Source organism: Heterocephalus glaber, unplaced genomic scaffold (assembly GCF_053883595.1).
Source record: "Heterocephalus glaber isolate CG9 unplaced genomic scaffold, H.glaber_assembly_v1.0 deba00001600, whole genome shotgun sequence".
In the NCBI taxonomy this organism is placed as follows: Eukaryota; Metazoa; Chordata; class Mammalia; order Rodentia; family Bathyergidae; genus Heterocephalus; species Heterocephalus glaber.
In genome coordinates this window covers 3,791,327-3,802,125 of record NW_028258372.1, presented here as the reverse complement: position 1 = coordinate 3,802,125, position 10,799 = coordinate 3,791,327, and the positions used below count along the sequence as shown (strand labels likewise).

Here is a 10,799-nt window from a genome sequence, read left to right as displayed (position 1 = left end):
CCTAAATTTCTTCACAGTGGAGATCAGTTTAAATATGCAAGAATTGTTTTGTCCATTTTTATTCTGACACAGTGTTGGAATCCATCTGTGAGTTCAATCCTCTCCATTACAACGTCTTTCATATGGACTCTTTGCTGATGTGAAGCCTTTGATTCAGTTTGCAATACAAATACCCTGATACATCATTTATTTGTCATCAAGTATTTGATTACTATGCTTTTTAAAATTCAGTATCTTTAAACCAAGTTTTTATTTAGTGTTGCTTGGAGCAGTTCAGAGTATTTTTTTTCTCTTCCTGTTCTTCGGCCCCTCCCCACCCCAATCTTCCTTTTGTTCTGAAAGCAGCGCTCCTAGGGTTCTAACTTACGTTCTTTTTGCATGCAACATTTCGATGAGAAGGTTATTATGGGGGACATCCCCATTCAGGTGCTTGTAGTAGAGGTATTCTTCAGCCTGCATGCTAATTGCCTGGATTTCCAGTAGTCGAAGTATTGGCTGCCCAAACTTGTCTCCTTTCAGAGGGTAGTTGCAAAGTGTATAGTCTAGCAGGGCCATGTTCACTTGTTCCTGGACACCTTCAGACAGCTGGAAGTTCTTGAGGTTTTTGACATCTAAACTGAAGAGCACCAAGAACTTTAGACACACAAACTCTCACTGGTCCAACTGTAGGGTCCCAAGTTTTCCCACCAGCTCCTGTGCATGACTCATGAGGTTGTTGAGGGTGGCACCAGCTTGTGATGCTATTGTGGAATAGTCCACTTGTTGCCCATTAACCAGGAAAATCAAGCCTCCCTTTCCATGGTAGATGTAGTCGAGGATTAAGAGCTCACTCCAGCAGTTCTGAAGCAGCTTCATTTGGTCATCAACCTTAAGTTCTCAGAAGAAGATGCTACTCCTGGCCCACTCAACAGTGGAGAAGAGGGTTTTGTCTGCCATTTTGCACAGAGGCCCAAATGTGCTCAGCTTTTCGTGCTTGCTGCGGTTAGCCTGCTCTTGTGCAAACAGGCCATGATTTCGGCTTGAACTTGAGGCTCATCTGGCTCACACTTTAAAAGTTCCAGTATCAGATGTGAGATGCCCCCTGGAGAGCTGGTCTGGTAACCATCCATATTGACATAGCCCATGATGAACTCAGGCGAGCTGGTGTAGGCTTCTGGGTACTCAGACTGGATGGCCCTGCTAGGAAAATGGCCATATGTTTGATAACTTTGCAGGCAGCCATGAGGTGGCCATGCTAATGGGGGATGTGACAAAAGGACTTCTGTGATAGTCTGTAGGAGGCAAGGCAGCATGGTTCAGAGGAAGGCCTTTAGGGTGGACATTCTGAATTATAGAGAAGATGGTCAGGTTGGAGGGCATTGCTTGGATCACCTGAGACATGGCTTCTAGCTTAAGTCCATTGGCTTGGATGAGGTTTTTTTCTGTTGCTTCAGGGCCCTGTCTCTCTTACACATTAGCCCAAACTTATTCCTTCCTCCACACATTTGGTCGGCTCTTACTGCTTCTAGTTTCATTCCAACACTCAGAAATCGATAGTAAGGACAACGTTTTCTCTGTGTTTTGTCAACTTGGCAATTCTGGTTTTCTATACATGTGTACCTTTTGTTATTTTGGATGGTTCACTTAAAAAATCCTTTGCAGCTTTCACAGGTGAGGAGCCCATAATGATACCCAGACACTTTGTCACCACACACGGGATAAAGCTCTTCTAGATCTTCATCATAGGAGTGATTCACCATTTTAAATTGAGACACTTGCATGTTTCCCGACATCAGCCTCTGTTCCCCATGCGATCGAGCCAGTCCCAAGGCTTCAGTCTCCATTTTGGGCAGCCTGAGAAGCCGGCCTCGCCATGGGAAGGGGAGTCAGTGTTGGTCTGGAAGCCCAGCGCCTCCTTCTCCTGTCCTTTCCAGCCCCAAGGGTGAGGGCTCTGGGAAGGACCCAGGGAAGACAAGGAGAAGGGGGGTAAGCAGGGCCCGGGCTGGGGTGGGGGAGCTGGGAGGAGGGGCGATGACACGGAGGCCAGGTGCGGTTCCGGACTCCGTAGGACCCGGGCCGCCAGCCAATCTAAATTTAGGTTTTTGACCTGGGATCTTTCTTGTATTTTACTGTGTACATCTATGGCTATAATTTCACTCCACACTTCTTTCAATACATCTGGTAAGTATTTGAGTGTTGTGTTTTCATTTGCTTTAAAGTATTTTTTATTTCTTCTGTGACTCACTTGTTTAAGTGAGTCAATTATCACAAAGTTGTGAACTTTTCCATTTACATTCTGTTACTGGCTTCTAGTTTTGATTAAGTGTGATTTGAAAGGATACATTATATAATTTCAATAATTTTAAATTTATTGAATTGTAATATATGGCCTCTACTGGAAAATGTTGCACGTGGACTTAAATATGTAATTTGTTGTTCGGTAGAGTATTCTGTATATGTCTGTTAAATTTAATTGCTTTATGGTGTTGTTCAAGTCTTCTGTATTTTTATTGATTTTGGGGGGGAGAATATTTATACAGTTATTTTAATTTATTCATCTATAAAGATTGATTGCAGCAATTTTTGATGGGTAACATCTTAGATTAATGCTAATTATTTTGCTATAAATTTGGTTTAGGATGAGAGCAGGATTCAGGTAAGGGGGTGAACAACAACTACAAAAATCTCCAAACACTGAAATAAAGAAATATGTTTTTTATAATTTTTTAAAAAACTTTAATTAAATGCTACTTTCCTATAGACTTCCTTAGAGTAGTTTGCTGCCTAAGACGTGGCCATTTTTTGACTGGTCATTCTATCTATTGATGAAAGTGGAGTACTGAAATCTTTGACTACTATTGCAGAACTGTCATTTCTCTCTTCAATTCTGTAAATATTTATTTCACAAATTTTGGAGTTCTGTAGTTTTATGTACAGACATTTAAAATAATATCTTCTTGAATACTTGATCCCTTTATTAATAAATGATATCTTTATTTGACTTTGGTAACTGTTTTTGACTTAGATTCTATTTCATTCCTGTTAGTATAGCCACTTCAGCTCTCTTTTGGTTACTATTTACATGAATATCTTGTTCTATCCTTTCACTTGAATGTATTTGTGTCTTTAGGTTTTAAGTTAGTCTCTTATAAACAACAGATAATTTTTTTTGGTACCGGGATTGAACTCAGGACCTTGCGCTTTTGACCCAGGAGCAGAGCCACTGAGCTACAACAACAGAAAATTGAATCATTACCTAACCTATTCTGCAATCTCTGTTTTTCACTTGGATAGTTTCATTGATTAAAATTTAACGTAACTACTGATAAGGTTAGATTCACTTCTGCCATTTTGCTAGTTGTTTCCTGTGTGTCTTACAGCCTCTTGGCTTCTCATTTTCTTCATTACTGCCTTCTTTTGTAAATAGTTGATTCTTGTGTAACTTGCTTTGCTTCTCTTCTCATTTTCTCTTATTTATGTGCTGTAGATATTTTAATTATGTTTACCCTGGGAATTACACATCATATCTCAAAGTTATATTACATAGTCTAATTTGAATTTGTGTCTTGTTAATTACCACTGCCGACTGAAACTACTGCTGCACAGCTTTCTCTCCTCACCTTTGTTATTGATGGCACAAATTACATCTTTTTATCCACTGTGTGCCCCAAAACAAAAAAAATCATTTTTGTACATCTGTTTCCTCAGTCTTGCAGCAAATAAAAAAACAAAGTTACAAACCACAAGTCAAAATTACCTAGCTTTTAATTTCCCATATATTTACCTTTACTAGAGGTCTTCATTTATTCACATTGCTTTATGACCTTTCATCTATTTGTTTCAGCCCGAAGGATTCTCTTTGCCTTTCTTTCAGGGCAGGGATTTTGGTATTGAAATCTTTGACTATTATTGCAGAACTGTCTTTTTCTCTCTTCATCATCTGTTTCTCTCCCTCATCTTCTGTTTGACTGGATTTTAAATTTCTCCCTTAGTTTTGAGAGAACAGTTTTGCAGATGTAAGATTCTTCTTTGATAATTTGTTCTTTAAGCACTTTAAATGTATCATTCCATTGCCTTTGTGACTGAAAGATTTCTCCTATAAAATCTACTGTTTATCTTTTTCAAAAACAAATTATTTATTTTTAATGGACAAATAAAAATCGTGTGTACTCATGGGGCACAGGGCAATGCTTTGATCTATTTATTCATTGTAAAAATTAAAACAAACTTATTAATATATCCATCACATCACCAACTACTCTTTTTGTAGTGAAAATGTTTAAAAAATCTAAGCAAATATGAAATATACAGAATGTTATTATTATTTGTGGTTAGTGTGTGATGTAACAGACCACTAAAACTTACTCCTTCAATCTAACTGAAACTCTATACTCTTTGATCAACATATTCCCTTTCCTTATTCTCCCTTCTTCCCAGCAAATAGAAGATAACCACATTTTTATTCTATTTCTATTAGAACTACTTGTTTCAGTACCACATATGTGATGCTTAGATGTTATATATAAACCTGACTGGATTAAGGAATGCCCAGGGGATTAGTAAAGCATATTTCTGTATGTCTGGGTGTCATGGAGGCATAGTGTTGGGTATTATGCCCATTCCTTGGCCCATTCCTTTCTGGCACTATTCCTTGCTCTGCCTTCAGGATGCCATGAACTAAACATCTTTGCTGTCATGCTGTTTTTGCCTTGAAGCCAGCTGACTATGGACTGAATTCTCTGAAACCGTGAGCCAAATTAAATCTCTTCACCTTTAAATTGTGTGTTGGATATTTTGTCCCAGCAATGGGAAAGCTGACTAATGTAACACACAAGTGAAATAATACAGTGTTTATCTTTTTGTACCAGATTTATTTCATTTAGCATAATGTTTTCTAGGTCCATTTAATCACAAAGAATAGGGATTTCCTTCCCTTTTAAGTTGGTATTGTATTTCATTGGGTATATACACTACATATTCTTTATCCATTGATGATAATCTTAACTAGGATCCCTTGTAAGTGATGAGTTGACCACTCTAGGAGAAAAGAAATATCTTATCCATTTCAAGGTTCAAAGTTGAGGTTCCTATAACAAAAAAGATTAATAAAAGAAAAATATATAAATTTATTTATATAAATGTTATGTTACAGAGGAGATTTTGTAGGAAAATAAATACCCCAAAATACAGGTAAACCAGCAGATTCATGCTTAGTTTGATGAGGAAGGGGATAGTCATGGAGAAGTATAATGAAAGAAAATGTATGGTTTAATGGCAGTAAACCGAGATGAATTTACAAAGACCAGTTTTTTCAGATTCTTCTTGTTGTTCCTATGTCTTTGAGATAAAGATATTCCTTTCTTTTTAAAAAAATTCTTTTATTAGTACATTTTAGGTATACAATATGTTTACATTTATCATTGGGTGCTTGTACCTGTACATGATGCATCTTGGTTCTTATTTTTTTCCCCATTACCTGTGTGCCCTTCACCCCCTCAACCCTTCCCTATTTACATAGATTTCATTTCCATTTTTTTTTTCTTTTCTCATAATTTTTTCTTCCCCTTCTTTCCTTTCCCCTTCCCCTCCAACCACCCCTACCACTTTGGACCTTTTCCTATTTCAAATTATTAATTATTCATTTAAATCATTTTAATCTTTATTTACACTTTCAGTTTCTCACACTAGAGAAACTATTCGGTATTTACACATGTGTGTCCTATTTATTTCACTTAAGAGCATGGCCTCAATATGCCTCCATTTAGGTATAAATGTCTCTAGTTTCTCGTTCTTTATGGCTGAGTAGTACTCCATTTTATAAAAAAAGCACATCTTCTTTATCCAGTAGGATGTTCCTTTCCTCTGCTTTTAGGAAGGATGCCTCTTAAATTCAGGTCTCATGACTTGCTTAGGGAGAAAACGGTGGGAGAAGGTCAGAGAATGACCTCCCTAGGTTGTATGACCTTGTTCAGCAGAGAAAGTGAGGGAAAAGTAAGAATGACCTTCATAATTCTGTTGTTTGCTTGAATGCCAAGGCTCTGTATTTCAGGGTAGCATGTCCTCTATCCCATCACCACCACTAACTATGTCTCAAAATAATTTTCTCTACTCTCCAAGTTCAAATCAAACACTGATTCTTCTAGGTTTACCCCCTTTATATTTCTTGAATGAACTCTTTTCTCTGTATCTCCCTTGCTACTAATTTTGTTAGAATTATAATATTGCTTCCTACTTTTTTTTCCAATATACATTTGAATTTCTCTGGATACTCTTCACATCCCATAACTGATCTGGAACAATTACCAGTGTGATTTTTACCTTTTTGCAATTGTTTATTGGTTTCTCATGGCCTTCAGGAACATTTAAGCATTGGCCATGACATGTAAGGTCTTCCAGCACGTGGTCTCCAGCTTTACCAGTCCTGGTCCTCTCCTTGCCTACTTCCTCAGACTCATTCATCTTCTAGCAGTCAGAAAGTGTCATGTGTACCTTTTGTAACCATTTTCTGGTAAAGTACTTTCTTTTCATCTACACTTGAATCATTTCTACACATCATTTTCTGTCCACCCTAGCATAAATATTTTTCACATTCCTGGAGCATCTTGTATGTGTTCTTATTATGGTGCATAGCATGTTCTCATGTGTAAATTTGTTTATGTGAGAGTATTCCCACTATACAGTAGGAAAGGGACCTCTTTTAATTTTATGTTTTTAATGCTGATCAAAATTGAGGCTCAATAAGTCCTTGTGAATAAATGAGTCATTGAACCAGTTGGAGTCGTGGTGTCGGGAACAATTGAGCCGAGGGGAGGAAAACATGTTGCTCTTCATGGAGCAGGTAACATCTAAAGGGACTGGTTTAAATCCTAATGCCAAAGTATGGCAAGAAATTCCTCCTGGAAATCCTGATGCCACTCCTGTAACTCAAGGAACTGAAAGCTCTTGGCCTGAAATAGCAGCCACTTCAGGGTCTCAGACTGAGGGCAGTACAGAGCTTTCAGAAGATATGTGTAAAGAATACGAAATAATGTATTCTCCATCTTGTGAAACCACAAGAAATACTACTGGCATTGAAGAACCAGCTGAAGGAATGATTTTAGGACCTGAAGATATGAGTTGCCAAATATATGACATTTCTGGAGAAAGTAGTTCGGCAATTTCTACAGAAGATCTAAAAGAATGCCTGAAGAAACAATTAGAATTCTGTTTTTCATGAGAAAATTTATCAAAGGATCTTTACTTGATATCCCAAATGGATAGTGATCAGTTCGTCCCAATATGGACAGTTGCCATCACGGAAGAAATAAAAAAAGTTGGCCACAGATCTTGATTTAATTCTTGAAGTGTTGAGATCATCTCCAATGGTACAAGCTGATGAGAAAGGGGAGAAAGTGAGACCAAGTCATAAATGTTGTATTGTGCTTCTCAGAGAGATTCCTGAAACAACACCAGTAGAGGAGGTGAAAGCTTTGTTCGAAAATGAAAACTACCCCAAAGTGATAAGCTGTGAGTTTGCACACAATAGCAACTGGTACATCACCTTCCAGTCAGATACTGATGCACAACAGTCATTTAAATACTTGAGAGAAGAAGTTAAAACATTTCAGGGCAAGCCAATCATGGTGAGGATAAAAGCCTGATACATTCTTCGCTAAGAATGGTTATCGATTCATGGATTCTAGTATGTATAGTCAGCCCATTCAAGCTCAAGCGCAGTATGCCTCACCAGTCTTTATGCAGCCTGTGTATGATCCTCACCAGCAGTACTCAGTTTATAGTACTGTGCCTCAGTCTTGGTCTCCAAGTCCTGCGCCTTACTTTGAAACACCACTGGCTCCCTCCCCAGTGGTCATTTTGTGAATGGCTTTAACTCACGAGGATCTTATAAAACAAATGCTGCTGCTATGAATATGGGTCGGCCGTTCCCAAAAAGTCATGTGAAGCCTCATTTTAGGTCATCCAGTGGTACAGAACACTCAACAGAGGGCTCTGTGTCATTGGGGGATGGACCACTGAACAGATCTAGTTCATGGAACTTTGCACCTGAACTGCATAACCCTATAGTAACAGGGTGTCAAGAGCAAACTTACCTTCCAAAGGAGACTCTCACTTTACAAATGGAACAAAATGGGGACTATGGTAGGGGCAGGAGAACTCTTTTCAGAGGTCGAAGATGATGAGAAGATGAAAGGATCCCAAGACCCCATCCTTCCACTGAAGCAAAGTCTCCAACACCAAAGTTTGACTTACTAGCTTCAAATTTTCCTCCTTTACCTGGGAGTTCATCAAGAATGCCAGGTGAACTCCTCTTGGAGAATAGAATGTCTGATGTCATTAAAGGTGTCTGCAAAGGAAAGGAGAATAAAGACTTGCAAGTTAGTTGCCCAATACCTACAGAAGATGAGCAGGTAGACTGTATTTCAGCCCAGCAACTCAGTATGAGTACTAGTGCTCCATATGCACCTGAGCTTCCTGTATTAAGCACAGCTCAGCAAGAAAAGGATACAATAGATGATTCCATTGATCAGAAGGATGTTATCAGTCAGATGACTACACCAGTTTCTTCCCCGAGTAATGCAAAGCCATCAAGAGCAAATAAAACTTTGCCATGTAATAATAACATAAATGTAACCACAGCTGTGCCCCTACAGGCACCCTGAAAGTTAAGTTATGCTGAAGTATGCCAGAAGCCCCCTAAAGAGCCATCTCCAGTTCTTGTGCAGCTACTACGAGAACTTCGCTCCAATGCAGTGTCTCCCACCAAAAACCAAGAGAACGGAGCTCCTGCGAAGTCTGTTGAGAAACCACATGAGAAGCCAGAAGCAAAGGCTAGTAAAGATTATTCTGGCTTCCAAGGCAATACCATTCCCAGGGGAGCAGCTGGAAAAATCAGGGAACAGAGACGCCAGTTTAGCCATAGGGCTATACCTCAGGGAGTGACTTGAAGTAATGGCAAAGAACAGTATGTACCACCCAGATCACCAAAGTAAAAACAAACAAAAAACAACTCAAAAACTTTCTCTCTTCCCATTAAACTTGAGCCATGACTGTTTGAAGTGATTTGGAGGGAGGGAGTAGCCAGAAAGGATACGGAAAGTATATCCTTAAATCATTATGCATTTTGGAGTTGTGAGCAGTAGGATCCCAAAATTCATCTCTAAAGTGATTTTTACATTCTGGAGGATACCAATCAGTATAAATATACATATATAAATATATATATATATACACATATATAAAATATAATTTTTCTATTTTTGGTTTTGATTTTAATTTGCAGAGATTTTCTGCCTGGAATCAATTTTGAGGGTTCAGATTTAGAAACATACATCTTCAGTATAGGAGATGAGGGAATGAGAGAAAATATTTTTTGAAGAAGCATTTCTGTAAAAGTTAGAAATTACTTTTTAAAATCTGTTTAAAGTTTGGCTTAGGGAATGCCATCTCTGACTGTATGGCCTTGTGTTGCAAAGCAGATCGGTGGCTAGGGTGCTTGTTGTGGGTGTGAACGTGTGCAAGAGTGATTGCAGCCAAATCTGTTGTCATGTTGGTGAACAATTTGAAACCTGAATGTAATACTTGAGTAGATATTTTAGTTCCAAATGTAATTTGTCCTTTTGACCTTACTAATATTTCATTCAACAAGCTGTTAAAGCCCTGGTTGTACTTGGAGATGTGACTAGCAATCAGTTTGATACTCAAAGAAAGAATGGGATTATTAAAAATTTTGTTTTAAATTTCATCTTTGACCTAATAGGTCAAATGGATTTCAAGATCTAAACTATCCTGTAACTTGCACACCCCTCTCCCAAAAATGGGAAACACAAGTTTTTGTCACCTCATTTGTCATTCTTTTGACTGCCCATCCCCCAAAGCAAAATAACCAACCACCTACTAAATTATAAATTTCTGACTGCTTTGACCAGTCTAGTCAAATCATTTAACTGTTCTAAATTTCAGAATTGAATGAAGTATTTTATTCTTCTGTTCTCATACTTAGAAATTTAAATCCCAGATTGGTAAGTCCAACTGCCCCTTTAATAATTTGTAACTTACTTTTTAAGTTTTAAATTGTATTGAAGAGAAAAATTTTAAAGGATTAATTTGAGAACTTTTTTCTGTTTACAGTTTATTGCCTTCCTTCAGTCCCCTTTTCAAAAAAAGTTTGAAATTCACTGACTCAGATAAAGCAAGTCAAAGAGAGTTTTGAGATAAGGTGGAAATGATTGAAGGAAATTAATAGATAATTTCTCAATGAATAAAATTGTAACTGTCATATTAAATAGGCAAGTTTACATGCTGGTATTTAGAAAATTACTAAAATATTAAAAATCATGTTGCATTAAAAAATAAATAAATAAATAAATAAGTCATTACCTTCTTTATGATAGGTAAGCATTTCTAAAAAAACTGCTAGCATTTTTCTTATCTTTCTTTAGAGAAAGATTTTTAAAGTATACTATTATTAATAGATGATAGATGAACATATAGAAAGGATTTGGTCAGTTTCTACAATTTTTTTTAAGGGAAAGAGGTAGAATTAATGTAATACAAGTGATCCTTTTTTTGGTGTAAAAAATTTCTTTCTTCTTCTCTTTCTATGAGAGAATAGATTTGTGGCCCATTCACATATCTCATTTCAAACTACTCCACCATTTCTCAAACAGCTACTTTTACTGCTTTCAGTTTTCCCATTGCTCTCTCAGTGCCTGTTATCAAAGCACATCCCAAAGCAACCGTTATTTTTCCCTTTACTGTAGGAAGTCACATTGTTATTGCAGGCCCAGTGATTTTTCCAGTACACAATTTGCTATCACATT

The 10,799-nt window shown here is 37.5% G+C and overlaps 2 pseudogenes; one reads left to right on the top strand and one right to left on the bottom strand.

The window, feature by feature from the left end:
• Positions 1-363: 363 nt before the first annotated feature.
• Positions 364-1,826, bottom strand: LOC101707487 (nuclear receptor subfamily 5 group A member 2 pseudogene; annotated as a pseudogene).
• Positions 1,827-6,796: 4,970 nt separating this feature from the next.
• On the top strand, positions 6,797-9,045 carry LOC101703750 (la-related protein 4 pseudogene; annotated as a pseudogene).
• The last annotated feature ends 1,754 nt before the right edge of the window (positions 9,046-10,799 follow it).